Here is a 6,590-nt window from a genome sequence, read left to right as displayed (position 1 = left end):
AGTCACTCAGATATGGTACAGCAGGGCAGGTAGAGCTGAAGAGGAGTTACTGGGATGGGTTGTTTGTGGCACTCCCTACAGCCACCAGGGTGGGTCAGCAATCAGTGCAGGGCAGTTTCCAGTAGGCCGTGCCTGTGCTGCTTGGCGGTGTGATGTCAAGTGCATGGTGCAGGTAGGCAGGATGCAGCAGGAGATTGTTATGTGTGGAGCTAAGATGGATATGGGAGAGAGGAGAGAGGAATAGGAGCCAAAAACATACAAACAAACAAAAAAGAATGCTAGGGGAGCTGGCCATTGGAATGGAGAGATGAGAGACTATGAAATGGAGAAAAATAAAAAGGGGAAGAGGAAGAAAGGAAAGAAAAGAATGAATAAATAAAAATCAGAAAGGGAAAAGAACAGCAAAGTTCCCAGGGATCCCACCGGTGTGGCTATGAGGTCTGGGGAAGTTGTTCTCAGGTGTTGCAGTACAGCCTGGCTAGAAGGTGTAGAGGTATACCACACCATGTATTCAGGGAACTGAAAGAGAAAGAAGATATAGAGAGACGAGAATCTGAGTAATGAAGAAAGACAAGAAGGGAAAAGAACACAAAACAAATTAAAAAAAAAAAAAAGAACAAGAAAAGCCCCCAAAAAACAGAAAAAAAAAAAAACGAACATAAAAAGAAATGCCCCAGGGATCCCTCTGCACGTCTGTGCAAGCTGATGGGGGTAGTTCCAAGCCACGCAGCACTGCCTGGCCAGAAGGGGCTCCCAACTCAAGAAAAGGAGAAGAAAACAAACAAACAATTCAAAACAAACAAATGAACAAAAGCCCTGGGATCCCACCAGCGCGGCAGCCCAGACCAGGAAGCAGCTCTACTCTCGAACGGAGCTCCGCAGCCCCTCAGGAAGAAGCAAAGATGGCGTATGGAGCCAGGTATTTGAGCGAAAGGTGTGGGAGGTCATGGGAGGTAAGGAAGAAATCAAAAGAAGTGGGAAAAAAGCTACACCAGCAGCCAACAAATGGCATTCAGAGAGCCAGCTAGTGCGGGCTGGTGAAATCCAAGCAGCCGGTGCTTCCTGGACAAGAACCTGTGTCCATGGGAAGCTGAGGAGGCTGAGTGTGGGTGAAGAAGGGTAGGGGGTGGGAAAGTGTATATCACAAATTACCGGAGCTCCACAGCCCCTCAGGAAGAAGCAAAGATGGTGCACAGAGCCAGGTATTTGAGCTAAAGGAGGGGGAGGTGGTGAGAGGTAGGGAAGAAATCAAAAGAAGCGGAAAAAAGCAACATCAGCAGCCAACAAAAGGCACTCAGAGAGCCGTCCCATTCGGGTGGGTGGAATCCAAGCAGCCAGTGCTTCCCGGACAAGAGATTGTGGCCTCAGGAAGTAGAGGAGGCCGAGTGGCTGTGAAGAAGGGTGGGGGGTGGAAAAGCATATATCAAAAATTACCGGTTGTTTTGTCTCTCGCTGGAAGCTCCGTGAAGCTGCTTTCTCGTACCTGCTGTTTGCTGGTCTCCGATAGGAGTCCAAGATGGTGGATCCGCGCTGCATTAGCCGGTAGGGGCCCTCTGCATGAATCTCTCCTCACTCTCCATTCTGTGTCAGTTTTCTCACTCCATTTGGTGCTTGGCTGAGTTCTTTATCTCTTCATTTGATGTTTTAGGGTTTCAGGATTGTTGTTTTCTCTGTTCGGCTTAGTTTTTCAGATCTTTGCTGTGGAGGGACGGTGTGGTGCTTCTGCCTAGAGTTCCATTTTGCCGGAAGTCCTAAAAATTAATTTTTGAACCGATTTGGATGACTGATTTTCAAGGAAACAGATTCTAATAAAATACTTTAAAATTAACCCTGATCATAAAGTTATATTGTATCAAAAATTCAGATGGTAAATTTAAGCTGTTTGCCACATGTAAAAGACTGATTGCACACCATGTGAAAGACTGATTGTACACATGGCCCCAATTTTTCATGTCTCCCTCTGTTCACACTTGTTAGCCTCCCCCCACACTGACTGTGAGACTTGCCATATGACTTGCTTCTGCCAGTGGGGAAGAAGCAAACTGGACATAAGCAGAGACTTTAAAAAGCTCTTGAGCATTTCCAATTCTTATTCCTCTGCTTTCACCATGATTATCTACCTACTCAGAGGATGAAGCATGTGGAACAGAGTCTAGTCTGCCTGGTTGTCCCAGCTGAATCCCAGGGTATGTGAGAAAATACAACCAGGATTAGCAATGTTATCCAGTGGACCTGCCGCTGACCAGAGATTCTTGAGTGAGCTCAGCTAATCGCAGCTCATTCTAGTGGAATTTCCTGTCAGACCTGCAGATCCATAAGAAAGAATAAATGGTTGCTGCTTTAAGTCACTATATTCTGGGATGATTTGTTACACAGCCATAGCTAACTAATACATCATGTTTTCCTATTAAGGTATCAGTCATTATAGCAATGTAGCATATCTAAGGCAGATGATGTGGAAGGAAAGTTGCTACATTATATACACTTGCATTATTTAGCTGTCCTTATGTGCACTTCAAAGTTTTATCAGGGAATCCATAGGAGAAGAAAGTATAAGGAAGGATGAAATTAAAACTTGTACTCTATCCAGATGTTGGAAAGTCATCATCAGTCTTATCAAATTCAGTAAAAGTTTTTAAACAAAGTGAAGATGCCAAGTGGAAGCTTATTTGTACCACATAATCTTAGTCTAGAAAATTACCCTAAAAAAGAAAAAAAAAAACCCTCCCCATTTTAGATGCACCCTCCCATTCTGTCTGCCGGCTGGTTGTTGCTTCCCATTTTACAGTCACTGCTCAGTTTCCGGGGGGTACAAACTGTCCACCGGCATCAGGCAAGCAGCCTGGTAGGGTCTTACGAGGACCCCTGCTGATGTGCGTCTCTGTTCTCTACTCAGCTGTTCCAACTGCAGCTATAGTTCTAAAGTTACAGGACAGTTTCTAACTTTGTGCTTGTCCCAAGGCATCAGGACTAAGGCACATGATTTGTAATTTATGAGGACACCCACAGAGCTGTCACTTGCAAGGCAGGTGTTGAGAAAATGGCAAGCAGCTCTAGGAAAGAAAAGGACTCTGATCTCACCCCTGAATAATGGTGGCTAACCTAGTCATGGATAGAAAGCGTTGACATAAGCGAGCTTTATAAATAAAGCAATGGCTCATCTTGCAGAAGGCACTCTCTGTTTGTCTCTATGCAGTTAAATGTTAACAAAATTTAAGTAATCCATGAAAAAAATTAGGTGTGTTTTGTATTCTGAGGCTCTTTGTATGTTTTTGAACTGTGCTTTGCAATCTAAACTACCAATTTCAGGTACTCTATGGATAAATTAGACAAATCAAATAATCTCACAGGTTGCAATGAATAAAGATCTCCCTAAAAGAAAGGATATGAAATGGAAATAAAACAAAAACAAAAAAAACTGCACACAAAAAATTATTCATCCAGCCAATGAACATTTTAAAATTTAATAATCTCTGAATCAATATGTTAGCTGTTTAATATTTCTGTGTCAATTAACTGAGTTCTGTTTCATCGCAGCTTGATTCACATTCCAACTTATGGTAATATTTCAGAGATTCATACAGGGTAATCTAATCTTAAATTGATTTGGATAGAGTGAAAGTCTATTTATAAGTAAAAATAGAGTGAATGTCTCAAGGCATTTCCTAAGAGGCACAAGGTGCACGTTGCAACTCTGGATGGAAAGAATATCAGCTAGGAAGCAATCTGAGCTGCGAAACCAAATGACGTCATGATGAAACGGTTCCAAGGTTTAAAAAATTTTGCTTACTGATAGGCAGCTCAGCTTTCCATCTTGGGTCTAGATTTCCCATGGGATGTCTGTGTTACAATGCAAGTCCAGCTGACTTCATATCACGCGAAAGCCACAACGAACATAAAACAAAAAACACCAAACCCACTGCAGTTGAGTCGATCCCTACTCATAGCAACCCTATAGGATAGAGTAAAACTGCCCCATAGGGTTTCCAAGGCCGTAATCTTTACAGAAGCAGACTGCCACATCCTTCTCCCAAGGAGTGGCTTGTGGGTTTGAACCTCCAACCTTTCAGGTAGCAGCCAGGTGCTTAACCACTGCACCACCAGGGCTCCCTCCTACAACGAACACAGAGACTCAAATATCAGAGTGATTACTGGTTTCAGCTGCAGCTCTCACACTGGCAAACTGCAGCTTTTTTTTTTTTCCCTTTCCTTTGGTAGGTACAGATTAAGTTGGCAGGTATCTCCTATTACCACATTCTTAAAATCTTCCTTCTAGATATAACTTTCATGCTATTATTGACAGAGCCCTGGTGGCACAGTGGTTAAGTGCTTCCGCTGCTAACAGGGTTTTTTTTGTTTGTTTGTTTGCTATTATTGACAGCTCATGTTCTTTTTCTAGATTTCTATACATTGTCTATTAATCCAAAACCCAAAACCCTCTGCCGCTGAGTCGATTCTGACTCATAGTGACCCTATAGGACAGAGTAGAACTGCCCCATAGAGTTTCCAAGGAGCAACTGGTGGATTTGAACTGTGGACATTTTGCTTAGTAGCCAGAGCTCTTAACCACTACACCACCAGGGTCTATTAGTCAGTAGTCAGCAAACCACCCAGTGACATAAACCATTGTGTCCTGCACCCTCCTGCCTCTATCATAAATGATCAAGGTTGAAAAGAGCAGTTAAGGAGGTTCTGGACAACCTAAGTCACTTTTCTGGCTCCTACCGTGGAAAAACTCCTGACAGAAAGCCTGTCTGGTGCCCTTGGCAGAGACCCACAAGATCTAGTAAAATGCCAAAGAGGAGGCAGCATGACATCAGGAGAGAAGTATGCTGTAAGGCCAAAGGGCTATACCTCGTCATAGGCACCTTTGGGAAATTATTATCAATTTGTTAGGCGATTGCAATGCAGGCATGAAAACATGGACACTGCATTCTCTTGATTTTTGTTTGGTAGTTTCATACAAAATCTAGTTCCTGTTTATTTGGCTATTTCTAACAAGTGGGATATAGGGTCTTTGTGGGATGGAGGGGAGATCTCTGGACTGTCATTTTCTTTCTTTTCAAGGATCCAAGCAATCATTAATCTGTACATTAGTTTAAGTTACCCATCACCAAGGTCCCAGTTACTTCTTGGTTAGTCCTTCAGCTATACCACAGGAGATAGTATCATGGGAAGATGAAGCATTTAGAAGCTCAAAGAGGAGGTCACAAAAGTAGCTGGAGATCATCAAATATTCCACTTCTATTCTCAGCTCAGCAACTGTCCCCACCAACTCTTTCTTTGTTGTAAGGTCCTCTGAAATTTAGAGTCCTCCATTGTTGCAAGTTTGTAAAGTCCTCTGAAATTAGAGTCTCTTACGCATCTACACCATCCCACACACTGGGCTGAATCTGGAAGTTGCAATGTTAAGTGGGGAGTGAATGGAGGGAGGTCTGTCCAGAGCACTAAAGATCCACCAGCATGCAAGTAGTTTAGAAAGCTCTATCTGAGTGTCATTAGAATGTGTGTTTATCAATGAACATCAGTAAGTTGCAGCTTATGACATGAAGAGAAAGAGATGGTGGAAGCAGCCAAGCGCCTGGGCCTCAGACCTAAAATATCCGGGGCCCATCTCTAAGATCTGCTTTAGGCTGAGTAATGAAAGAACACATTAAAAACTGTATTTTACAATCCATGATATTCATCAAAGATGATGTTAAGGAAATAGCCCAGATTTCTTGATGTGTAGAAATCAATAGTGCATTATGTGCTATAGAATGACATATATACAGTTAGATTTTATAAAAACAAAAACTTTGAAATATCTTCGTAATACTTTCTAATTAGATGGGGGAAGGTAAAAATAGAAAAACTTAAAGTCACACGGGGGGTACCACTGATTATCTTATTGCACAATACTTTAAAAGAGCCAATGAACTTAAAGGTGAGCTGTGTATTTTTCTTTTACAAAAAGACAAAGGTCCCAAACTTAGTGATCTTTCCTGTGTTGACAAAAGGCTGTCAGTAGTATGCTGCCCAGCACTAACAAAAAATAAAAGACCACGCTTAACATGCCCTTTCAAGGTAAAGCTGACATTTTAGCAACAAGTGAGAAAGTAACTGCTTTTTGAAAGAAATTCATGCTCCAGAGAAAACATTTTGGAAATGAATGTTAAGAAATGTTTCCATCAGTAAGTAATTTTGTTGCTAAAAATGATTTTGCCACCTAGCAAAAACAGTTTAAAAGGCTTTCAAGTGAAGAGTTTTATTGGCCTTTGAACTGATTTGTTAAATAAAAATGCAGTATCTTCCACTTAGTTTTCATGAAAAACTGTTTGCCATCTAGGAAGATAGAAATTTGCTAGTCAAATTTCAACAGAAGTTTTTGCATAAGCATGATATTAAATGGAATTGGAAAGTGAGCATCATAATCAACAATGCTTCTGCTGTGTGGAACTATGTATCTTCATGAGATATTTTTCTCAGCTATGGCAGTCAGCTTAGAGCTAGACCATTGAAATGCTGTAACACAAAGAGTTAAGCCAAGATGTTCTGTTTTTCATTAATTAATTTATTAATTTTTTCTATTTTTAATGACATGATTGAAA

This window comes from Trichechus manatus, unplaced genomic scaffold, assembly GCF_000243295.1.
Source record: "Trichechus manatus latirostris isolate Lorelei unplaced genomic scaffold, TriManLat1.0 scaffold00098, whole genome shotgun sequence".
NCBI classification, from domain to species: domain Eukaryota; kingdom Metazoa; phylum Chordata; class Mammalia; order Sirenia; family Trichechidae; genus Trichechus; species Trichechus manatus.
This window is presented reverse-complemented; position numbering follows the sequence as displayed.